Genomic DNA, 26,517 nt, shown 5'->3' with positions numbered 1-26,517 from the left:
TTGTGGGAAATAAATTGTTGACGGTTTGGCTGAGCAGCTGTAACAATGAAAAACTGAAAAAAAAAGATGTGAAGATAACAGGCACAGCCTGTTTAGCATTGCTAAAGCCATTGACATTATCATGGAAAAATGGCTTCAAGCCAAGAGAAGCTCGTTTGGACAAGATGGAAGAGAGAAATTGTGGAATGTTACTGAACGTTGCAGACTCAAAAGATATGTTTATACTATCACATTGGCACACTCCCTGTTTAATGCCAGGGTCCTAATCCACTATTGTTCAGTCTACATAGATGTTAATACGCACACAAGCTCCATTCTGGGAGGAACGAAATATTTCTTTTGAGGGGGAATCTTACACATGCAATCTCTGTAGACATAAAGGGCAGAGTATGCTGGTTTCTTAGCCTGCCAATGTGCAGCAAGGATGTAAGACATGCTAACTACCCTTAAAGCACATCTTCTCTTGTAGATATCTTATGATCTTCTTATCGGTATCAAACCTATATGCCCATTCCCTGTATGAATGGGCATATATAATACAATATAATACAATATAATGGGCATATATAATACAATATAATACAATATAACTCTGGCAGCCCCAGCAAGGAAGAACTTTAAGCAGCTTTCTCTAGGAGACAGGCTGTCTTTTTCTCTCCCTCCTCATCTTTCCATTCATCACTTGCTAGAACTCTCTTCTCCTGCAGTCCAGCAAAACTCTGCAGAAACCCTAACTTTAAAAACTCCTCACTGAGCTCAAGGCTCTGCCTCATAATTTAAGTCTGTGTACATTTGCCAGGAACTGCTGTGTCATCTTGGACATCTTTAGTAATTCTTCTTAAAGTCTGCAAAGGAAGAGATTTATCTGGGTCTAGGCAGCCAATTATAAATTTGTGAAGTTTACACAGGGTGTTGGGTGTGGGGCATCAGCTCCATGTCCTACACATTGTTTTCTGAATTTTTCAGTGCGGTATACCATGTGTTAGCAGACACCATGTGTCACCAAACACTACCAAGATTTGGCAGACTTGTTTTAAATCCATTTTCTGATCATGGAAAGACATGATATCTGACGGTTTTAAGACTAAATTTTACTGTAAATTATAAGATTTTGTGTTGCTGGCTGCCATTATGACAGAGCAAAAATTAAGGGAAGTTTTTCTCACCCAAGTTAGGATGGACTGAGGCAGCAGAGAAGGGTGCAAAGAGACAGTCTGCAGAGCATGCAAAATTAAGTGACCCATACAAACGTGTTCTGGGAGGCTGTGTGGTTCTGTGTCCACACATAGTACGAAATCTTTCTTGAGACCTGATGCAAGGTGTGGAAAATACAGCAGGCAAGCTGTATGGATAGCTTTGAGTACAACAGTGCCAAAGGCATATGTGAGGGTCTGCCTTCCTTCTTCCAGACAGATCAAGTATCTAAATGGAGTGCAGGCCTGTCTCTAATGAAAAATGCTAGAGTTTTTGAAAAGAAGAAAAAAAAAAAAAAAGAGAGAGAGAGTATTATTTATCTGAGATGAATTAAACCAAGGATTTTGGACCACTGTTGAATGTAAAAAAAAATAAATAAAATACTTTGGCTAAAGCATCCAGCTAAGAAAGATGAGAAACACACCTAACAGGACATACTTGCTGCTCTGCTTTGCTTAATTATATATTCATTGTTGCTGAATATACCACTGGTATATTCACTGTGGTATATTCACATACTGTGGTATAATCTGAATATACCACTGTGGTATATCCAGATTTCGCAGGCCAAAACACTAAACTTAAAAAGAAACCCAGTGTTCATATTTTGAAAGTTTACTTCAAAATAAAGCATAAAGTAATGCAAACTTTTTTTGCAGACAGACTGAAGCCATGCAATGTATCAGCATTTCCCATCTGTCCTTAATCTCATTTGGATATTTAGCTTTAAAGCCTGATATGTTTTGTTAGCTACCATATTCACTGTTTTACGAATAATTATTTTAATGCATATATTGCAGAAAGAAGTGAAACTGTTGGGAGTTATTAAGACTTTTTCATTGAAGAAAATATAGAAGGAAGGACTGAATTAGGACAGGAACAAACATGAAACAATAGGGGAAAAAAAAAAAAAAAAGATAATAGAAGGAAAAGAAAAATAGAGAAAACTGGAACTTGTAAAATGAAGGTTCTCTCATGAATCTTGAATATGTCATAGAGGTAGTGAAAGAAAGTAACAAAACAAAAGAAAACAAAAAAAACTCTGAGTTTGAAAACTTACTTAATCACTAGTCTGTCACCCCCTGATATTAGAAAGCCTTTCACAAAGAATTGAGAGCAAACCTGAATTCATCCCCAGCTGACAGGAAACGCACTCTCCTCTTAGAAGTTTAACATTCTTGTCCTAGGCTGAAACAATAGCACTGCAAGAAGTCTTATGCTTCCCCCATACATCTTAGTGTGGTGTTCTTTGAACTCTAATTATGATTACTTAAGTACTAATGCTATTAATTGCTTCCATGCTGAAAGATGCGGCAGATGTATTTATCAAATGCTTTTATCATGTGCATCTGGACAGACCTGTCACATCTGGGAATTCCTCTCACTTGAGTAGATGTTCTAGAAAAACCTGCAGTCACATTATATATCTTTTTTTAAACAGCACTAAAGAAAGCTTAAAAAGTGAGGGGGGATTGCCTCCTGTTTATTTCTATTTTTTCTGTGTGTGGTTTTTTTTTTTTTTCCCCCAAGAAATTCTCTCTTCTCTCTGTAAATGACTGCTGAAAATCCTAAATCCAGCCTTGGGAATAGCTCTCAAATGAATACAGCTATGTCTGTTTATCCCAATAAGAGTGTAAATACATATGTTCTCTAATCAGAAATAAATTTTCAAGGTATTAGCTTTAAGTGCAACCATTCATATACACCGTGGTTCAATAACACAGTGGTAAAATGATCAATTTTCATTGTACTTTTTTTATTGGGCAAAGTTTCACAAAAGCTGGGGGGGGGGGGAGAGAGAGGAGGAGCTTTTTTTCTGTTTGGTGCGGTTTTATGTTTATTCAGTAGCATTATAGCTTCTCTTTATAAAACAGGAAAATAAAAATTGAAGAGGCAGAATTATGATAAAGGTGTGACCAAGAAATCTGAGTCTTTACTTCAAATTTCAGTTTGAACATTATTTGTTTTCAAACTCTAATGAATTTGAAACATTGCTGTTTTGAAGATGCCACCCCCCAGATCACAGCAGAAACAAGAGTACACAATCAGATAAATTACTTTTCTGTTTCTAACACCTTCTCACTAAATTGATTTAGCTTAACATAATTGAAAGCTATATTAAATAACTTATATTGATGAGTTTTCAAATTAAAAATAAACAAGTAACATGCAGTTCAAATGGCATATGTAAAGACCTACTAGATATGTTCCACACCAAACTAAATCTCTTGATTCTGCTGTTGCTTCTAGTGCCTGTGCACTTTAACAGCTAATAAGCTTGAAATGAGACATTGTTACACTAATGATTATTGCAGAAAGGAGAGATTTGGACAATGTCATGACCCCTTTCCTCATTTGTCTCCCCTCCTTCCTTCCCTCCACTTCCCTGATAAAATGTCCTGAAACTTGCTAAACCAAAATTTATATATAAAAACATATATAAGCATATAGATATTCACTGCTTGAAAAGTACATTTAAATCATGCAACTGTAGATATAAGTCAAATGTTCTCTGAACAGTTTCTTACTTATTCAAGTGAAGTCTTATCTATTCATTATGTATTTATGATTCATTTACTTCAGAGGATACTATCTTTACAGTTTCAACCATACAGCTTGTGACAGGACCACAAACAGACTCTGGTAATCCATTTACCTGAAACCCTTCAGCACATTAATTGAGCATATAGAATGTTCATATTTGTGTCTAGTAAAACTACATTTTGTTAGATCATTAGAACTAGCTTTTGAAATGGAGAAGACACATGCTGTGTGGGATCTGAAAAAAACAACAACAACAAAACACAAAACCACACACACTATACACACACACGCAGAAATCTAAAACACAGATTTCTTGGGTTCTTGGCAGGAGACCAATATGAAATGAGCCAGGTTATCTGCTGCTGCCAAATCAACCTGAAATGCAAAAATCAAAGGTATTCCACCATTAAGAATTAGTAACAACCACAGTGGGTTAGCTAGTAAAATGTGCGGTTGGCTTTCTTAAAAAGAGAAGAGGAGTAGCTGCCAAATTTTCAACAACAGCAGCCCTCACATCTGCATATATTTGCCAATTCAGAACTTGTTAAATCAGGTATAGCTCTTCCTTGCTCTTGGTGAGTTTTGGATTGCACAGTTTAGTAACTGTTTTTTGTTGTTGTTGATGATGTTGGTTTAGTTAGTTTGTTTTTCACAAGAGAAATTTTTAAATGTAACTTAGACCTCTTTCAGATTTCAGTAAATAATAGTAATAGATGAAATACCATTTTCCTTTTTGGCACCAGTACTAACTATTTGCATAGTTTCCTCCTCTGTGAACATAACTGGCTAGTTTTCTCAAAACATGCTCTAATTTAAAACTTTGTAATTTTTTTTTTTTTTTTACAAAGAATCATAAAATCATTAAGGTTGGAAAAGACCTTCAAGATCATCTGGTACAACCATCTCCCTACCATCAATATCACCCACTAAACCGTGTCCCTAAGCACTCTGTACTTTTATGCAAAGCCCTGCTTATCCTTGTGTGTGTAGATGCTGATCCCCAAGTTTATTGGGTAGGAGCATGAGTTTTTTCCATCTAACAAAGACTAGATCTGTGTGGTTCATTGATTCTTGCCTTCAGGAAAGAGGCTCTCCTGGAGAGCAGAGCAATTGCAAGTTTAGCAAAGAACTTTCGTAAAGACTTAACTGTCACAGCAGAGAACAATATAGTAAGAAGACAGAAAATAAAGTCCTTTCTCAGACTGGTGTTAACAGGGAGACCTACTAGCTTGCAGGATGAAAATTGCAAGTAATGTTCTCATTAGTACTTTTTCTTCTTTGTTTGTTTTTCTGTAGAGTGAAGATTAATAAAGTTCAAGTCCCTCTTTTATTCCTGTCTAATTTGTCTTCTCTCCCTATTCCAGTTTCCCTGGATGGGAACATTAAACAGAGGGGCTGTAAGTAAGCAGTATCATACGGCTTTGTAACTTCTAGCCATTACGTTGAATAGATGACACCACACCATCCAGCTGTTGTCTTTTAGCGTTTCACATGCATTACAGAAGAGTTACATTTTCTGAAAATGGTCTTAAGGTGGTTTTACCCTTCTGGGCATCTGAAATCCACCACAACCACTCTCTCACTCCCCCTCAAAAGAAGAGGGAAAGAAGAAAGTATGATGGAAAGAAAAAGGCTCATGGGTTAAGATAAGGATAATTTAATTAAAGAGAAAAGAAAGAGGGGAAAAAGAAGCAAAGGTCATGTGGAAGCAAAGAGGGAAAAAAAATAATTCTCTACTGTCCATCAAAGAGTGATGTTTGGCCACATCCTGGGAAGTAGGGCCACATAGTGGTTGTTTGGGAGGAGAGAGGTCTTCATAACAGAAGACCCTCTCTCCTTCCCCTTTCCCACCTTTTACTACTGACAGTGACATCATATGGTATGGAATATCCCTTTGGTTGGTTTAGATGTCCCCTCCCCAGTTCTTGCCAACTCCCAGCCTACTGGTTTTGGTGGGTTTGGAGTCTTGATGCTGTGCCAGCATTGTTCAGCAACAGACAAAACATTGTTGTGTTACTGATGCTGTTCTAGCTACAAGTGCAGAGCTTAGCACTATATGAGCTGCTGCAGGGAAAGTTAACTCCATCCCAATACACATTTGAGTGGTTCAAAGTCTTGCTACATAACTGCAGCATTGTGATTCGTGTTATAAGTATGTGACATGTCTGTGAATCAGAAGATTCACAGCCTGGTAAATCATGTTCACTCTGCAACCAACTTCTACAGGTTTTTATTTTGTGCTTGCTTTAGCTGGGAAAAAAAAAAAAAAAATATATATATATATATATATATATATAAATCTCTACAAAGCAGTAAAAAATATACTTCTGGTATATTGTATTCTTAAAGTTAAGAAAAATGAGAAAATCTTTGGAAGTTAGAATTTTTGTGGCAAAAAGTTATTATACTGCAGTTGGAGTTTGCTAGTGGGTATTTCTTTTTCTTTTTATTTTTATTTTTGAGTGCTCTGCTGTACCATGCACCAAGCACAATAAAATTACTTCTATTCAATTGAATATTTGCTCTTGTCAAAGGTTAATAGTGTAGGTTCAAATTCAATCAGTGTAAGAGGCTTTAGCTTTGATAGGTTTCAAGGATACTTTCAGCCTGTCAATGGCAAAGTATGAATCTCACTTTGCCTTGAAGAAGCATTAGGAAGTTTCTAACTTCAAAGTTTTATACTTAATAAAGTTCTTTGCATTCAAAAATGTCACATCCTGACATCTATCTTTTCTCTTGTGCAAGGCATACACAATGGGAAGCATAGTTGGAGCATCAGAAACGTTGAGCTAGGATTTGAAAAATATGAGACCAAATATGAGTGCATCCATCAAAGCAAAACCTTTAAGACCAAACTGCATCCATCAAAGCAAAACCTTTAAGACCAAACTGAACACATTGGAAGCCTGATAATGAGTGTATGCTGTTACGAAAAAGCACGGTGAATTCTCTGAAGCTATACACCTAGAGTCAGTTTCGCATGTCTGCTACTGTTATCAGTCATGGATAAAAGCAGGACCTCTGACCATCACATTGTCCATGAAGCTGACACATTTGTTTAGCTTTTGTTTTACCAACTGTATATCATGATCAGTACGATCCTTCTATGATTATGCATAATGGTGTGCAATAAAATGCCATATTTGCATTTGAATCCTGAACAAATTTTTTGAATCTTTAGTAGATTAAATAATAATTTGTGTGTGTGTGTGTTTTCAGGGTATATGAGAATAGTTTATTTGAGTCACCATCTATAGCTGAACATCTTTGGAGATTTTGGCTGGGTTCAATCTACTTAAACTTAACTTCCAGATCTGAATCGCAAAGACTTTGTTTTAACAGTAGTGGAAGGCAGATTAAAAGAGAAAGAAAGAGGGAGAGAGCAACTCCACTGAAGTGGAAATGCATCAAAGCATAAATAATCTGCTTTTCTGTGTAAAATGAGCAATGGAAAATGTTCAGCATCCATGTATTTGGGAAAAATATACCTTTTTTTTCTTGTAATCCTCAGGATTTACTCGATTCTTGGCAGAGCATGAAGCCTCAGTCTACATCATTATACCTTCTGGTGGCTGCAGCTGTTTTTTTGCACCTGTTCACTTTCTACAAGAGTTTCAAGTTGTGGACAGTCTTTCCGTAAGTTTTACTTAATAATGAAGGGGTTTTGTTTTGGCAGAGTCAATAACATATTTTGGATATGTATATGCTTGCAAAATATTCATTTCATTTAAAAATAATACTTTCTATTCTTCCTAAGATTTCCTAAAATATTCCTTTTATAAAGGAGGGTAAATATTGAGAAAAGACTTGCACACAAAGACATTTAGTTATGTGAAAGCAACAAAACAAGACAAAATGTTGCAAAGTTGGCAATAGATTAATCCACAGTAAAGGCAATAAAAAGAATAAAAGAAATAAAATTTGAAGTGCCTACTGAGTTCTGAAGCAACTGTAAACACTCAGAAAAAGCTTGGGTACCATGCCAGACATTGCAGTGAAAATATTTTCTTGTATAATCTTGTTTCATGCATAAATGACAACAAAAAAAAAGAAAGAAAGAAAAAAACAATATTTGAAAGGTAATTTCAGACTTAGTCTGGTGGACAGATATCTAATTTACTCTTTCCCAAACTTCACCTCACTTCAACTTCTGCCTGTATTTTAAGCCTATACAGATGTTTTCACCTATCACTAGAAAAAAAAAAAAAGATCAAAACCATGTTATCTGTAACTCTAAACAATCCTCTGTTTTAATGCTGTGTTCCCCATGCATGACAGATTCATGTGGGTGGATTTCTTGGCAGAGTTGGCATTACATGGCTATAAATCTTATCTCATCTTGGCTGTTGTTTCATGGATACATAATCAGATGATTTTTAGGATGAACTTTTAGTTCCTCCAAATAGGGACACACCTTTAGAACAATATTTTAATTGATGCTGCATGAGTATACTGTGTTAAGAAATTGCATTTATGGTATTGCATATAGATAAAGGATGATGACATTCTCAGATGTAGAAGACAGAGGGAATAAACGAAACCTGTAGTGAGCATCCCTTTTTATCCAGCAGTCATAGGTCTGAAGTCACCATGCCTACAGCAAATAACTTTATTCAGTGTTTGTATCCAGTGACTTTGTTAACATTGTGTGTTGTGTTTCGAGGCAAGTGCTAAGAGAGCTCTAAATGTCTGAATTGTATGTGTTAGCACTCTTAACATAGGATATTTTAAAGCTGTGACACTTTATATTAGAATGAAATCTTGCAGGTCTGACAATGGGAAACTACAGAATCTCAACCTTTTTCTTTCACGTTTCCTGCTGTCTTTATAAATATACAGAACTATGAAAAATTAAATACATGTGAATAATTGTATTTTTTAAACATTTGCATGAGCTCAGTGGGAAGATTCCATTATTATTGAAAATGGGTAGGGTTTTTTTTTGTTTGCTTGTTTGTTTTTGTTTTTCCTTGGCTTCTTCTCTTAGAGTACTCATACACAAAAAATCAGTTTATCCATGTGAAACAGGTTCATGTGAATATGATGCTTTCTTATGTTATAGATTCCAGAAGATGGTAATAAGATAATAAAGTCTCATTTTCTTATCTGACAACATAGAAAATATTTAAGGTTTATTTTACCTTCTAGCTGAAATATAAAAACAAGGAATTATTGACAAGCAAGCTTATCGAAGGGTGCACATGCTAGAAAGGTTTGAAATTACTGGAGAATAGTTTCCTGCATGTAATTTAAGTAATTGAATGTACCTGTTACATTTCTCTTTAATTTTGAAAGTGTTTCAGTTCATCATAAAACTTCATCCAGACATAGTATCTGTTTGATTCTATTGAAGATAACCTCTTGCTCAGCTTCTAAAATGGCATGCTGCTTATTCAGCTTAATTTTTCTTTTACACAGTATAATTTTGTTTTATCCTACCCTAGAACTTATTGGTGATAGCTGCATCCTGTGACTACAAAAACAACAATAAAATTCTTTGATTCTTGCAGGCTATTTAAAAAGCTTGGGCTTTTTAAATCACAAATTCAAAAGACTAGTTTGGGTTAAAATCTGACTCAAAAAACATCCACGTTTGATTGTTCAAGGAAAGCAAAGACATACAAAATTAGAGAGTTTTTTCATACCTACAACATTATTTTGTATATCACAATTGACTACAACTCAACCCCATCAAAAGGTAAATCAGGGAACTTACCCTGAAAACAAAGTATGTATGTAAGTATTTCACTAGCTCCATCAACAAGTGCAACTGGAATCTAAAACCAAAAAGGTCAGTTTTTTAGAGGTTCACTAACCTAAAATGGCAGATAAAAATATGCCAAAATATATGTCCCAAGCACAACCAGCGAACAGGCAGCATGTTAATCGCAAGGAAGAGGTGTTTACATTATTAGACTTGTAAAGCATAGCCATGGTCACCTCAAGCTTTGAAGGCACAGCTCATCAATTACTGCACTAATTGTTTGTTCTGTTTGTGTCTCAGGCTAAAAGGAAAGAGTCACTGAAGCAAAAATGAGACACACAGAATTGCTACCTCAGTGACAGTTCAGTTTCAGCATCTCATTATTTGTTATTTGTTTTGTTGTGCATATGTGACTTTAAGTTGAATGTACTCATGTATACTCCCAGATGCATACTGTGCAAAGCTTGTGAAATCATTATGCACATTATTCTGCAACTCCAGGCATGAAAGCTGCTTCTTAAAGTTGTGCCAGTTTCTTTCTTAGCTTTTCTTTCCAACCCAAGTAAGAAATACCAAAGCCACTCAATTTGAGATTTGGATGTCTCTATCTAGATCTTAAATTCAGGAGTTAACATGCACATTTATAGGAGGAAAATACATCCATCTGAACAAGTGCATCTTTTGACACATCTTAGGAAACAGATTTTTTTTTAAATCATTTACTCCTATATTTCTCTTATGAAAAATACCCAACTGCAAGGTCTTAATATCAGTATTGTCCAAATGATGGTGATCTAAGGAAGTTCAGAAAGAACATACCCATTTTCAAATTTGAATTATATTTTTTGCATAACATTTGTAATATTTATTAAATCAACATCAACTTCTACAGTAGGTGTAGATGTACACAGATACAATCTAAGATCTATCTAGTGAAATGCTCTAGTATACTCTTGTTCAGTATTCACAGAATCATAGAATTCTAAAAATGAAATATAAAATAAATAGAAATAAATCATAGAATTCAAAATTCATTTCTAAAATTTATTTCTAAATAATTTCTAAAATAAATTAGAAATCATAGAATTCAAAAATAAAAATAAAAAATCAGACTGTGTATCTGAGAGCATTGTCCAAATGCTTCTTTAACTCTGGCAGGCTCAGTGCCATGACCACTTCCCTGGGGAGCCTGTTCCAGTGCCTGACCACCCTCTTTGTGAAAAACCTTTTCCTGATATCCAGCCTGAGTATTCAAAGTATTCTGTTAGTATTCTTCCAGTATTCGAAGTTTTCTTTCCAGTGTTAGCTCTTGATCCATAATTCATAATCAAAGTGATCCAATTAATATAAATCACCAGCAGTCCTCTCACCTAATGAAAAAGTAAAGATACCAAAAAGTCTGAGGGCATGGTATTTGCTCAGTCCTTTCTTTCTTGGGCAAACTCCTGCTGTTGTGGAACATTTCCTGATATTTAAGGAAAGTTTGCAAGTGGAAAAACTGATCTTTGTAGCTGGGGCGCTATCTTACATTAATGTTATAATAAAGAACTGTGGTCCTTCACTAGGAGTATGTTATGCTGTCGCATACCGTTTTTGTATGAAGCTATATTTCACTTTGAATTCTACACTTTGTTTTTCCTCCCAAGTAACGGGGCAATTAGGTTAAGAACCTATATGTGTCTATCTCACTTTAAATGATACGCAATGTAGAGACTTAAAGATTTACAATAACTTGTGAAAGAGATCCTCCCTGCCAACCCTTCCTATCTCCGCCTCCCCCTAGCAGGTAGGCCCTAGCTCTAAATTAAATGGGGCACAGAACAATTCCAATCTTGATTTACTTTACTTGATACTTTATCTCTTTCCTAGCCATAAAACAAACCCAGAAAAGATCCTTTTTTTTTTTTTTTGCTAGTAAACAGGAAGCTAGCTGCCTTTGTGCAGCTTTCATACAACATTACTGTTCTTCCTTGTTTACCTTTAAGCACATAATCAATGCACCTGGGTACACTAGGCTAGACATGAAAGACTAGTCATGCTCTGTAGCCAAAATTTTCAGTAGCGTTTGGGACTGGCATGGAAGTTTCCAGCAGCTAAAAGTGAGATTTTTGAGTTTTGACTGTGACAGCTTTTTTCATTATACAAATTGTCACAAGGGGACCCAGCTTTCCAAATTGAAATTGGAAATAGTTGTGCAGAGAAAGACAAATATGCCATTCCTTATTTTAAAAGTCACAAAAATGAGAGAGAAACTATGGTGATAAGGGGCTATAAGAAAGAAAATGAAGCCAGTGAAAAATCAACAATAAATAAATAAATAAATCAGGAATACTCTCTCTTTTCCTATGGATAGTAGTTTCTTTGCACTGGCCAAACTATTGGTCTTCTCTGCATTAAATAGTTACTAAATTTGCTGAAAACACTTTCCAGCTAGAAATGGGCAAGTACTAACAGTTTGGAACAGATTTGTAAGGGCATACTTGGGCACTGATAATGCCTCCCTACTCTGAGGGAACCTTTTGGATGTTATTACTTCCTACTTATCATTTTGCTGAAGAGTTGCTAGTGAAATATTTTAAAAAATATGTATCATGCTTCAGAATTCCCCTTCAGCATATAATTCAATGAAAACACAAATGAATTAGTGGAAGACAGAAAGAAGTTTGAAGAACATTTTTGTTACTGTTTAGAATTCTAGACTATCTAATTTTTCTCAGACTATTTTGTACCTTGTCTTCTATGACCATTTGACAAATAAAATAATGTTTCAGAGCTCTATAAATAAATAATGATTCTTGGTTTCCAACAAAATTAAAAAAAATAAAACACCCTATATAACCACGGAATCACAGGACAGTGTAGGTTGAAAGGGACCACTGCAGGTCATCTGATCCAACCCCACTGCTCAAGCAGGGTCTCCTGGACACAGTACGCCAGGAGTGGCCTTACCAGTGCTGTCAAAGAACGGTCTTTATTCTGCCAGTAGGGCTAGAATTATATTGGTATTTGTTTGTTTGTTTGTTTGTTTGTTTCAAATGTATTTCTGCAGCATTAGAAATTAAAGAACATATGTTGACTAGCAAAATAGGTTCTGATAGGCTAGGAATCAAGATAAAGAAAGAGCACGTGCAAATCTTCAGTGTTTTTATTTTTTTTAAGATAAATTCTGAAGTTGTTATAAATCAGTCTTAAGACTTTATTAGTAACTAAAGCATGGTATGCTGAGGTCACTATATGGATACAACTTCACAGAGAACACAACCTTTGCAGTAAATACACTGACTTTTGCAAACTGTAAATCATCTGTGAGCCACTACTGTTCTACTAATTACAGTAAGAAGCTGTGCTCATTAGCTGTTCTCATCTGGTTCACTGCACGAGCTAAATAGTCCGTAAATGAGCCAGCAATTATTGCTGTATTACTGCTACCAGCTCTGTTCATATCAAAATATCTTCACCAAATGTTGTGCTTCTTGGTATTATCACGTTAGGAATTTCATAATCATGTTGAAGCAGTTAATTGGGAGGTTGTTCTAGGAAGATGGAGGAGTTTCTAAAACTTCTATGAATGACCGGCTGTCACAAACATGTTCACCTTATATATGACAACCTCTTAAACCAGACAACTGCATGAATACATGACTACATAAATATTGTACTTAATGAACTAAGAAAGAGAATGCACACCTAGCTATTCATCCTCATTGCTTCTAATAATAAACTTTAGTTATGTCCTATATTTAAATATGTAATTATGAATGGAAGCATTATGGATTTGGTAGTATTCATAAGCAGTTTAGTAAATTAGTCACCGAAGTGTTGCTAATAGTATATATACTGCATTTGTATAGGAGAAAATATGAACTTAATGTTGCATTCCCACCAGTGCCATCTAGAGTAAGGTTCTTCAAGCAGTGACCAATGTGCCAAATACAGCCTACACGTCCTATCCAAACATCCTGAAAATGAGTTTTCAGACAGGGAAGTGTGCTTTAGACTCAAGAGGAACAGGAACTGAAAGTGAGGGTTATGATCTTCACTTTCCTTTCCTCTACTCTTACACATTTACTGAGCTGTAAATGCTTGCCACCTCTCTTACCTCTTGGTTTTACATTCTCGTCTGTTTTCTGACTTGTTCTCATTTATGATATTTTGAAGTACCATACTGTAGAATTTATATGGAGTCTGCTTATTAAATTTGTCAAAAGTCCACCCATTTGCTCTCTCACAATCTCCCTCTCTCTCTCTTTTTTTTTTTTAATCAGTGCAGTTCAGATTTTGCTCATTTTAATGCCTTTGTTGCTCAGAAAAATTTTGCCACCATACATAATTAGAACCTTTTCTCACATGCAAATCTTCCTGTGATGAAACGTTCAAAGAGGAAATAAATATTGATCTTAAAGATATGGCTTGTCTCTCAAAAAGTTGAAAAAGCATGTCTTAGAGAAGCAATTCCAAAACTATAACACACTTCATTAACCTTTTTAACTTGATTATTTACATAATGTGACAGCAAGACAAAATTCCCAAGTAGCAGTAGCTAAAAATCCCAAGTAGTTTTTCTGTGTATGAGATTGTGAAAGTATCTGTCCGTTAGTATGTTGAAATTGCTTTATACAACTTCAAACAGCAGAAGCGCTATTAATTCAACTCAGTTGGCACACATAAATTACCATAGCTTCTTAATAATGTGTTTAATTCTGTTGGGCCAAGGATTAGGAAGCTGAGAGCATTAGCACAACAAAGAAGAGACTGTCATAAGTAACTGGGTAATTGCAGTTATATATTTTTAAAACTAGATCCAGGAATTGTAGTGTGATTTCTTAATGTGCCTTTATAATGCATGATCAGTGATAGCTTTCCCTATCTGGAAATCAGGGACTGCCTAGCAGTGTCTGCTCTCCTGTGGCTGCTGCTCAGTAGGGGATGACAGGCATCAGGAACACTTCAGGTGTGGCATGAGACAGGATTGTTCCAAAGGACCCAGTGGTGAATGAAGAGGAAACAAGAAGAGGATCAGAACATGGTCATCTGGAAAAACATCCTGAAATTAGCTGATGGAAATGAGTATTGAAGTTTCCAGGATTCCCAATTTATTAGAACATTTATTGTCTTCTTTATGTTTTAGCACTTATCACCAAAGGAAAATCACTTATTAATGTTTGTGATAACTGCATTACTTTTAAGCATTGTTTTAACTAATATTAACTAATTTTTCCTAATATGATCATCCTGTGCTTTTAATAGAAATGTATATTATACGACTTCTGAAGCCACGGAGTCCCATTAGGAACAGAATTCTTTGCTCTCTGAATGAACTATCATGAATTAATATATATTTTATTGGAGATTATGTTTTTCAGTTAGAAATTTTGTTATGAGTAGATCACAGTTTTCTGTAGAGAAGCACATGGTCAAAGTATTACAAAGCAGTTTTGGTTAGGAGTTCATCATATCAGGTGATTACTGTGGACGTTACACATTATTACCCCAAAATAAGTAGCAAAATACCACAAACTACCCCTAGCATCTTAAACTGAATCAAGTAGCTTGATTTTTCTTTTAAGAGAGATTTGTTGGCTTGCAGGGATGTAAAGATCGCTTTGAAAAAATTAACCTTCTTAGATGAAAAATAAACAAAACCAGAAGCAATGTAGTGTTGATTTTTTTTTCTTTAAAAAAAAAAAAAAGTTAATCAGAAAATCAGCCATGGCAAATGTATCATGCATCTGTCATTCTTTGAGAACTTAGGATTTCTCTATTATAGAATGAGGTACTTCGACCTTTTTGTAAAAAATGTATTTATGCTTTTAACTAACTGCTGTTCAGCAGAAAAAAAAATACAACTAGAACATATCTATGTAAAAAGGATAACTTCAGCTAATAAGTAGCCATCATTTCTGTAACAAGCTCTTTGAATTTAACAGCCCTTATACTCATTGTTAAAGCCCAATTTTATTGGAAAAATATCTAATGTGGATGGTTCCCCCTTTTGCTGTTATTACACACAGCAACAATTCTAAGGAAGAAGGTTACAAAAACAGGGCTGCAGAAAAGCAAAAGGTCATACACTGATGTTTCATGTTGATTCTGGAGAATTATTAGCTACACAGTGACTGTCACTCTTAAAAGTACCTTCATGATTCATTTGCCAGTCACTCTGCAATTATTCCAGGTGCTGCTGGGGAAATGACTCTCAAGTTTTATAGGAGTAATCAGCACATAAATGTTGGCAAGATAAAACCTCCAACACAGACTTCAGGTGCAGCACTCAGTGCAGATGGAAACACTTCAGTTCCTTCTTAAAAGGGATGGTTATATCTTGGCTGGGGAAAAAAAAAAATTGTTCTGGTGAAACCTTGGTGTTTTATCTGTCTTATCAGAAAAATGGAACAAACAGTATAACTTGAGAAACTTCATAATACACAGAAATAAAGATTTTTTTTTTTTCTAAAATAAGTCCTTAATTTAAGAAGCAAAAAAGAAATCAGAATAAAATAAGTTTGGGTCTGGGGATGTGTGTATTACCTTTATTTTTATTTAAAGATGTTAAGTTGGCTGATCTTCCTCATTCTTTTTCTTCAGTAAAACAATCAGTGATGCTAACGTGGCTTAGGTCAAGGAAATACAGACAGCATCCTTTTGTTTTAGTCCTGACTTTTATGAAAGTTTCTAATTCCCTTACAAAAAGGTTTGAGTCAGTTTTCTAAGACAACAAAATAAATAAAATACAGTCTGTCAGCCTCCTTTAGAAATGAAATTGACATAAAAATATAAAAACTTTAGAGCAAGGTGTTTCCTGGGACAAAAGCACCCTGATCCAAAAGGAGGATGAAGGAGTTAATGAGTAAGCTTGTCAGAAATGTACGGTTAAATTTTTGCTTTCAAACTCTTAAAGAAAGAAACCACAGTTTGACATAAATGAAATTGTACATAAGGAAAGTATTTTTTTCACAAGATTTCTAATGAAAATGCCTGGTACCCCAAACACTGGAAATCTGGGAAAAATGTATTTTGATTCCATATGTTTCTTCTATATTTTCTGAAAGCTCCAATACATTCTCTCATGCCTGCATGATTCCTTAGGATATAGCTTCACTAGATGAATCTGATTTGGATCCTCTGATGTAGACTTTGCTTCAGTTCAGAGAACTTATAAAAAGAGAGTGCAAAGACATAAAAGTAACCTAGAAATTATGTCTTTTTCCTTCATTTTTTTTTCCTCCAAAAATCCTCAATCATCTCCATAAAAGATTTATACAGATTAACCTCATTCAGTTATGTAACTTCAGGAAACAATATAGTACTATCCCTTGAATAACATTTTAAGGCATGTCTAGACTAAAGAATCATTGGTTTGGTGTATTTTGCTTAATTGCTCATACATCCATACATATTATTTTTGGTCAGTGAGTCTTAGGATTAGTTTGGAAAAAAACTTCTCTTTCCTTTTTAAAAAGCATTTGAGTGAGTATATCTTTAAATATTTTATTGAATCATTGGATCATCCTTCTTACGTATATTTCACCTCTTATAAGTGAGAGGATACATCTGTTGAGTTCTCATTCCTACACTGAAAAGGCATTTGGAACTACATGAAGTGCAATAGCATTGCCCTACTCTTATTAGAAACCACAAAGCAACATCTTGCTAATCCACAGCATCAAAGAACTTTACAGGAAAGTATTAACAAACAAATCAAAAACAGAACTGGAAAGAGTAGGACAAGTAAAGAAAGAAGGATTCTAAAATGTCTCTGTGGCATAGATAACCTGCTCCTGAAGACATATGTGCATGGCAGAAGAGAATACGAAAAAGAATCCTTGACTCTTCAGGAAATAGGAGACCTGAGGTTTCCAAGAGGACCGAAAAAAAAATAATAATTGTTTCATATTTTTCTATGGCTTTACAGCTTTGTATTGCTCATTTGTTGTCTGTCATTTGTTATCTGTGTGAAGCTAACCACTTCACCAATCATAGAAATGTATAATAACATAGAGTAGTGCTTAGAGTACTGCAATGTAGATATTCTGTGAGAGAGTACATATGATCTCCCAGACTTGTAAGTCTTGAGGCCTACGTTGCCTGTTTCTGCACTAGTATTGGTTTTGTAGCTGTGGCAGCATTTGATAAGACGTTCTGATCTTAGAAGCACACAGGATCCACAGACCACATCAGCAGCTTGAAGACTGTCCCTGCAACAGAATCCAGGAAGATTTTAACCACACACATCCATGCTTTTCAAAAACAGAAGACTGATGTAGAGAAATGCATTTTGCATCTGGCTTAAAGACTTTAGAGAGGATGGCTATTCTGTCAGAATTGCAAATTTATTACCAAAACATACTCGCTGTCATGGCAAAACTGTCAACGCTGTCATTGGCAGTTCTGTGGAATGCAGGTATTGTAAGATTATACACTGTGAAAAGATTTCTTGGGGACAACCTGGACAAACCTGCTTCAAGAGAGGTTAGTTTCCCATACCACTCTGTATTCTCCATCAATTAAGTACTTAAGTAAAACCTCAGTTTTTCTATGGAAAAAAAAAAAAAAAAAGTTTTTATATTTTCTGTTTTAAAGATGAGCACTCTGAAAGCTTTATGTGTAGCTGCTTACACAAATGTGAAACTATGAAGAATAGCCTTCCTATGTGGATTTAATGGTCTGAACACATCAATATGCCACAGCAACAAGAACCCTCTTAGAAGTCAGTTCTGTTCTCACAGCTGTGCTTATGTCCAGAGTTAGAGGACAGAGAGGAACTTTGCAGTTACAATGCAATATGCAAACAAGAAAAAAAAGAAGGTGAAGTAAACCGCAATAAAAGTCCATTATAAATGTAGTACATTAGGACTTTGAGACAATAGACTTGTGTGACTTTTACATTCCTACAAATGATATTGATTCTGAAACCAAATGGATTTACAGTACTACTCTACAATTATAAATTCTAAGAATTTCTCAACAATAACAAAAGCCACTTCTTCATTACTTTTTCATTACAGCTCTGAGAGTGAAAAAAAAAATCAGTTGGAAAAGGGTTAAGAATGAAGGGTGTCATTGCAAAACACTTGGAAGGGTTATGGGAGTAGAAAATGGAGCTAGTGTTGATGAGGCAACACTATAAGGCTGGTTGTTAACATATGATGAAAATTGCCTTATGTGTTTAGAGGTCACATCATTAATTAATACACAGTTTAAGTGCCAAAACAGATGAAATCAAGTCAGCTTCAGGTTTTCTACACTCTGAAGGACAATCAAATTACTGTTGGTTGAATTAAACATGCCAAAACAATGACTTTGTGTAATGAAATGACATTACCTTGTCATCTTGATTTGCTCATGCAGTAGCTAGACTTAGTCATTTGGATTAAATGTATGTGGTCTTTTTTTCCTCTTTCCATTTCAGGCATGGAATACTGCTAGTGTCTTTAACTCCACTTGTCATTTTGCAGAGGTCTTCAGAGACACTAACAGTATGGGGCTGGCGTGTTCTATTTGTATGTTTTCTGAAGTACTCATCTAATATTAAACCTCTTCAGTGTTCTACCAAAAAATCAGCCCATTGTTTTTGCCTGCATATGTGTATATACTCATTTAATGACACTCGTTCTTCTAGTTCTGTCAACCACAGTTTTTTCCATGACCTCCTCAAGATCCAAGGACAAGAAAGAAAATCTGCTGACACTCAAGATGAACTTAAGAAGCTATTTATAAGCTCTCAGTTTTGCTTCTCTTCTCTTTTTTATTTTTTTTTCTTTTTGATTTTATTTTTCCCTTCTAGTGGAGGCAAACATCATCAAAAATACAGTCACCCAGGACAAGAGAAGCTATTGCTAATTGCTGTAAATCACAAATGGTTCCCGCTATCTAGAAGGGAATGAAAGGGTGTTCAAACAATTCAAATGATTATTCTCAGTGGTGAGAACAGGTTTATCTATCAGAAACAGAGATAGATATAACAGTAAGTTATTTTTCCCCTGAAGATAGTATTCTATGCTTATTTTGCCAGTCTTGGTTAGCAAAATGGTCTCTTGGATCTACGTGTTCTTGTTCTGTATCTGGTTAAATCATGTGAATGGAAATATTTCAGAAGGGCAGTTTTTTAGACCAAATCACTAAAGTTTCTTATACATTTCCAGATACTTCTCATGTATTTCCATTTTACAGGAACAATTGCTCAAAACCTAGTGATGCACTGCTCAAGTAACCTTTCTGTAGTTTTACTAAAGGAGTCTTGGTTAGATTTGAACTTAGATATTTGGTTAGATTTGAAATTAGAGTTTTATTGGTTAGATGTATTCATGAGTTGGGCTTAGAATCCATTTATCATGTGTATTCTTGGTATGAATAGTCAATCTATGTATATGCTCACATTGAATTCTCATTGCCTACATTTCTAAAATGGGACACATCTCTAAATTTTAACTTATAGAACTTAAGTCATTTTAGAAGAAGTTCAAGGGTTTCATCGAGGCTCAGTAACAATTGAAATTCCATTTTAGGCATGTTTAGAGGTCGGTCCTGTATATTTCCCTACAAAGTTTAATCATGACTGGTTATCATGAGTCTTGAACTCAAGTGATCAAGTAGTGTGATTAACATATTCATAGTTACTTGGTTGTGTAAAATATTATTTACATATTACATCTTATTGGAATATTTATGTGAGGTAAGGAGAATTCTGCCTTACAAATAGCCACTTCATAAATTCATGAAGATATTTCCTAGTAAGCAGATGATAACTACACCTGGGTATAACCACATGACAGTACAATTTCCAAAGGTAGATGAGTAACCATTGATCTGTTAATAAAAATGCAAAATTTCCACTAGTTGAGTTAAGGATTAAGAAAACCTATGAGCATGTGATAAGAGACCTGAATATGAATGACCTACTTTCCTTCCCTTGACTGGTTTGTCATATAAAAGAAATGAATACTACCCAAGTTCACAGGTGTTCCTTTACAAAATCAAAGTTTGTGAAGAGTATTCTGTGGGCGTGTACCTGTGTGTGTGTGTGTGTGTGTGTGTACAAGAGCCATCATCAGTAGTTGTAGTCATAATATCCCTGGCCATGATCACTTCTTCATTCTGTTTTGGGAAAAGTAGATCATGTGTTAAGTACCATATTTTGGGAACTGCTTCTATAAAGATTTTATAAAAGAAGCAAATTCATTATCCACATTTTTAGTCCTAATAGGATATTTTAGTCCTGACAGGACTGATTAGTTGAGATAGGACCAATTAATTTTTATCCTGATAGGATATTTAAACATTTTAAATGCTCTACTAGGGAAGAAAGAATGACATAAATTGGGACTGAAAATGCTACCTCTGGTTTCTTTTTGAAATCTGTGGAGGGAAATATCTCCATACAAAGCTTGAAAATAAGTAACTTCTTTTTAAAAGTGTATAGAGAATAACTTCTTGATGATATTCAGCTGTGAAACAAGTTCCCTGGAAGAGACATGGACTGTAAGGCATTTTCAAAGTAACATTTTCAGAGTCACATTTTAATTTTAAAAAATTAACTATCAACTTTAAGATCTTAAGTTTCTATAATTTTTTCTTTGTGAAAACGTATTTTAAATGCATTTTTAAATTAATTTCAAACACAAGCAAGATATTCTCTATAGTTTTATGACACTGCTTCTGCCAAAATCCTTCTTTTAAGGAAGTGAGAGACAGCTGATGGTCTACAGAAGGAAAGGTTTTGCATAATAGAAGTTTTTAAAAAGTAGTTCTGGTATCTAGTTGTGTTAATGTATTAAGTTATACAGAGAGAAGGAAGGAGAGGGGAAGGAAAAGGGACATACACAATGCATAAATGACTGTGTACAACTGCTTGAAAAAGACAAGATCCATTTGCCTGAATGGGGCAAAAGTATCTTTGCCAACCAGACTGGCCAACTTGGTTCACAGAATCACAGAATCACAGAATTTTCTAGGTTGGAAGAGACCTCAAGATCATCGAGTCCAACCTCTGACCTAACGCTAACAGTCCCCACTAAACCATTTCCCTAAGCTCTACATCTAAACGTCTTTTGAAGACTTCCAGGGATGGTGACTCCACCACTTCCCTGGGCAGCCTGTTCCAGTGCCTCACAACCCTTTCAGTGAAGAAGTTCTTCCTAACATCTAACCTAAAACTCCCCTGGCTCAACTTAAGCCCATTCCCCCTCGTCCTGTCACCAGGCACGTGGGAGAACAGGCCAACCCCCACCTCGCTACAGCCTCCCTTGATGTACCCATAGAGAGCGATAAGGTCGCCCCTGAGCCTCCTCTTCTCCAGGCTGAACAAGCCCAGCTCCCTCAGCCGCTCCTTGTAGGACTTCACAGACCTTTAAACTAGAAATGATGGGACAGGGAGAGTGATTCAACAGTCAAGTAAGGAAACTGGGATCAGGGTGGACAACCAAAAGGCATGGAGTGATGGAAACAGAAGGGACGTGGCAATTAGCTGTACAAATCTGAATCCATTTGAATCACAGAAAAAAGTGCCTGCAGAACAGCCTTATAAAGAAAGCTCTCAAGCCTGTGTTGGGGAATCAGCACACTTGGATACCTTTTTGAAATGCCTCTACACTAATGCACACATCATGGGGAACAAATAGGAGGAGTCATTACAGGGCTATAATCTCATTGGGATCATGAAGACATAGTGAGTTGGCTTCATATGACTGGAGTGGTGTGATGGAGGCTTTTTAGGAAAGACAGGCTATGAAGGCATGAGAGAGCATCTGATGTGAAAGCTGAAGACAGCATTTGCGACAGTGATAATGTAATGATGGAATTTGGGTTCCTAAAAGGAGGACAGAGTGCAAATGTGGACAACAGCTCTGGATTTTAGGAGAGCAGACTTCAACCTTTTCAGAGATCTGACCATCAAGGTCATTAATGAAGACAGATATTAAACAGTACTAGACCCGGTAGTAACACCTGAGAGACAGCACTACTGAATTGCTTCCAGCTGAACTTTGTGTCACTGATCACAACATTCTGGGCCTGGCTGATGTGCCAGTTTTCTATCTCATGGTCCTCTTACGTAACCTTTATTTTGTCTGCTTGTGTATGATGATGCTATGGGGGATAGGCTTTCATAGGCTTACTAAAGTTGAGGTAAACAGCATCAACTGCTCTCCCCTTCTTGCCCATCAATCTAGTCACCTCATGATTTTCCCTGAGAAGGGGACTGAGAAAGTCCTCCTGGAAATCGTAAGTGTCATTACAGAAGTATTCCAAGTTGGCTGTGGCTCAATCTCCACCTAGAAAATACGCTATCAGATCAATTCCCTAAGAAGGAGAATGTTCTGGATTTGTCCCACACATATGAAAGTGCTGTCTCCAAATTGCTTACAATGATTATCAGATGACTGGATTTCTAAATTTGTATCTGTGGATGATACTGCTTTGAATGGAATCCAAGGTGTTACATTTTTCAAGTGGAAGTGATAAATAGAGTTAGCGTAGAAAGGAAGCATCTCCTAAACTAAATGGTATGAGGCACTGTGAGTTCTGAGAGAGATGGGAAACAGGCGCTTGCACTTACATTAACTTCCAACAGAAAAAATTTGTGAATTGTACTGTCAACATACTATATTTGCTATATATTATATATACATATATATACATAATTTCTACTCTTGATCTTCTGAAACAAGTAAACACAATACAGAAGAACAATGCCACTTTCTAGTGGTAATAATATTGAGAAATGGAAAAAAAAAGTTGATTAGTTGAGAAAATCAGATATTTCTGCTCACATGAAATATAGGTAAGTCAGTTTAGATAGATAATTCAAACGAGATGCATACTGTCTTCTGTTCTGTAAAGCTAAAAATTCAGGTATATCATGAGCAAGAAAACTCCTGAGTGACACCATATGTTCATTTCCTGACTGACCAAAACCAAAAATGAAATTCAGAGACTCTCAATCTCTGTGGTCTGCAAAAAGTTGCTAGAATATGGGGTTGACTACCACTCAAAACTACTTCTGTGGCACAAAACCAGTATCCCAAAGTGTGCCAGTGAAAAAAAGAACAAATGGGAATGTTTAGGGACTCTTGTCTCTCAGAGACATCCCTTATGTATTCATTTCTGTCAAGGATGGCTTTTCATTCTGTGGAAAAAATCCCCCTTGAGCTGCTAACATCATGTTACACAGAATTACAGAATTGTCTAGGTTGGAAGAGACCTCAAGATCATCAAGTCCAACCTCTGACCTAACACTAACAAGTCCTCCACTAAACCATGTCACTAAGTTCAACATCTAAACGTATTTTAAAGACCTCCAGGGATGATGACTCCACCACTTCCCTGGGCAGCCCATTCCAATGCCTCACAACCCTCTCAGTAAAGAAGTTCTTCCTCATATCCAACCTAAAACTCCCCTGGCGCAACTTTAGCCCATTCCCCCTCGTCCTGTCACCAGGCACATGGGAGAATAGACCAACCCCCACCTTGCTACAGCCTCTTTTAATGCACTTATAAAGAGCGATAAGGTTGCCCCTGAGCCTCCTTTTCTCCAGGCTGAACAAACACAGCTCCCTCAGCCACTCCTTGTAGGACCAACAGCTCCTCCAGACCCCTTACCAGCTTCATTGCCCTTCTCTGGACTCTTTCAAGCACCTCCATGTTCTTCTTGTAGCGAGGAGCCCAAAACTGAACACAATACTCGAGGTGCGGCCTCACCAGAGCCAAGTACAGGGGGACAATCACCTCCCTAGCCCTGCTGGCCACACTGCTTCTTATGCAAACCAGGATGCCATCGGCCTTCTTGGCCACATGAGCACACTGCTGGCTCATATTCAGCTGACTATCCACCATCACTCCCAGGTCCTTCTCTGCCTGGCAGCTTTCCAACCACTCATCTCCCAGCCTGTAGCTCTGCTTGGGGTTATTGCACCCCAGGTGCAGGACCCGGCACTTGGCCTTGTTGAACTTCATGCAGTTGACCTCAGCCCATCGGTGCAGCCTATCCAGATCCTCCTGCAGAGCCTTCGTACCCTCGAGCAGATCGACACACGCACCTAACTTGGTGTCATCTGCAAACTTACTGAGGGTGCACTCAATGCCCTCATCCAGATCATCGATAAAGATATTAAAGAGGACCAGCCCCAGTACCGAGCCCTGGGGAACGCCACTAGTGACCGGCCTCCAGCTGGATTTGACTCCATTCACCACGACTCTTTGGGCCCAGCTATCCAGCCAGTTTCTAACCCAACGAAGCGTACTCCAGTCCAAGACATGAGCAGAAAGTTTCTTGAGGAGAATGCTGTGGGAAACGGTGTCAAAAGCCTTGCTGAAGTCAAGGCAGACCACATCCACAGCCTTTCCCTCATTCACCAAGCACGTCAGTTTGTCATAGAAGGAGATCAGGTTCGTCAAGCAGGACCTGCCTTTCAGAAACCCATGCTGACTGGGCCTGATCACCTGGTTGCCCTGTAAGTGCCGCATGATGACTCTCAAGATAATCTGCTCCATGAGCTTCCCTGGCACTGAGGTCACACTGACAGGCCGACAGTTTCCTGGGTCTGCCCTCCAGCCCTTCTTGTAGATGGGCGTCACATTTGCTAGCCGCCAGTCGACTGGGACCTCCCCTGATAGCCAGGACTGTTGATAAATGATGGAAAGCAGCTTGGCCAGCTCCTCTGCCAGTTCTCCCAGTATCCTTGGGTGGATCCCATCTGGCCCCATCAACTTGCATACCTCCAAGTGCCGTAGCAGGTCGCCAACCATTTCTTGAAGGATAGTGCAGGCCACATTCTGCTCCCCATTCCCTTTCACCAGTTCAGGGTACTGGGTATCCAGAGAGCAACTGGTTTTGCCACTAAAGACTGAGGCAAAGGCATTAAGCACCTCTGCCTTTTCCTCATCTTTCATAACTAAGTTCCCCCCCGCATCCAGTAAAGGATGGAGATTCTCCTTAATCCTCCGTTTTGCATTAATGTATTTGTAAAAACATTTTTGTTGTCTTTGATGGCAGTCGCCAGATTGAGCTCCAGATGAGCTTTGGCCTTTCTAATTTTGTCCCTTCACTGCCTCGCAACATCCTTATAGTCCTCCTCAGTGGCCTGCCCTCTTTTCTAGAGATTGTAAACCCTCTTTTTTCTCCTAAGCTCAAGCCACAATTCTCTGTTCAGCCCCACTGGTCTTCTTCCCCTCTGGCTCGTCTTTGGGCACGTGGGGACAGACCGCTCCTGTGCTATTAAGATTTCCTTCTTGAAGAGCGCCCAGCCTTCCTGGACTCCTCTGCCCTTCAGAACTGCTTCCCAAGGGACTCTACCAACCAGTGTATTGAACAGTTCAAAGTCAGCCCTCTGGAAGTCCAACACAGCAGTTTTACAGTTCCCCTTCCTGGCTTCTCCAAGAATGGAGAACTCTACCATTTCATGGTCACTCTGCCCAAGACGGTTTCCAACCACCACATATCCCACCAGTCCTTCTCTGTTTGTGAAGAGAAGGTCTAGCAGGGCACCTCCCCTGGTAGGCTCACTAACCAGCTGCATCAGGAAGCTATCTTCCACGCTCTCTAGAAACCTCCTAGACTGCTTTCTCTGGGCTGTGTTGTGCTTCCAGGATATATCTGGGAACTTGAAGTCCCCCACAAGAACAAGCGCTGACGATTTCACACTTTTGTCAGCTGCCTGTAGAACGCCTCATCAGTCTCCTCACCCTGTTTTGGTGGCCTATAACAGACCCCCACCAGGATGCTTGCCTTGTTGGCCTTCCCGCTGATCCTAACCCATAGGGACGCAACCTTATCATTTCCAGCCTCAAGTTCCGCGATTTCAAAACTCTCTCTGATATAGAGAGCCACACCACCACCCCTTCCATGCTGCCTGTCCATTCTGAAGAGCCTACAGCCAGACATTGCAGCACTCCAGTCATGAGAGTGGTCCCACCACATTTCCATGATGACAACCAAGTCATAGCCTGCCTGCCACACGATGGCTTCCAGCTTCTCCTGTTTGTTACCCATGCTGCATGCATTAGTGTAGACACACTTCAGTTGGGCCTTGTCTTCCAGCTTTGCCATTGTTCCCCCTGGCACAGCTCTAACAAGCCTTGTT

General features: G+C 37.4%; 1 long non-coding RNA gene across 1 annotated transcript in view; it reads left to right on the top strand.

Annotated features, from left to right (window-relative positions):
* The window catches only part of LOC311209717, a 43,924-nt gene extending 28,083 nt beyond the window's left edge, over positions 1-15,841 (top strand). The window contains exons 3-4 of the long non-coding RNA XR_014618452.1: positions 7,250-7,374; positions 14,321-15,841. This is a non-coding gene — a long non-coding RNA (uncharacterized lncRNA). The remainder of the gene's footprint in view (positions 1-7,249; positions 7,375-14,320) is intronic.
* Positions 15,842-26,517: the final 10,676 nt, after the last annotated feature.

The sequence above is a fragment of the Netta rufina genome (assembly GCF_964035555.1).
Source record: "Netta rufina genome assembly, chromosome: 5".
NCBI lineage: Eukaryota > Metazoa > Chordata > Aves > Anseriformes > Anatidae > Netta > Netta rufina.
Note: the sequence above shows the minus strand (reverse complement) of the source record. Positions and strands in the feature narration are given on the sequence as shown.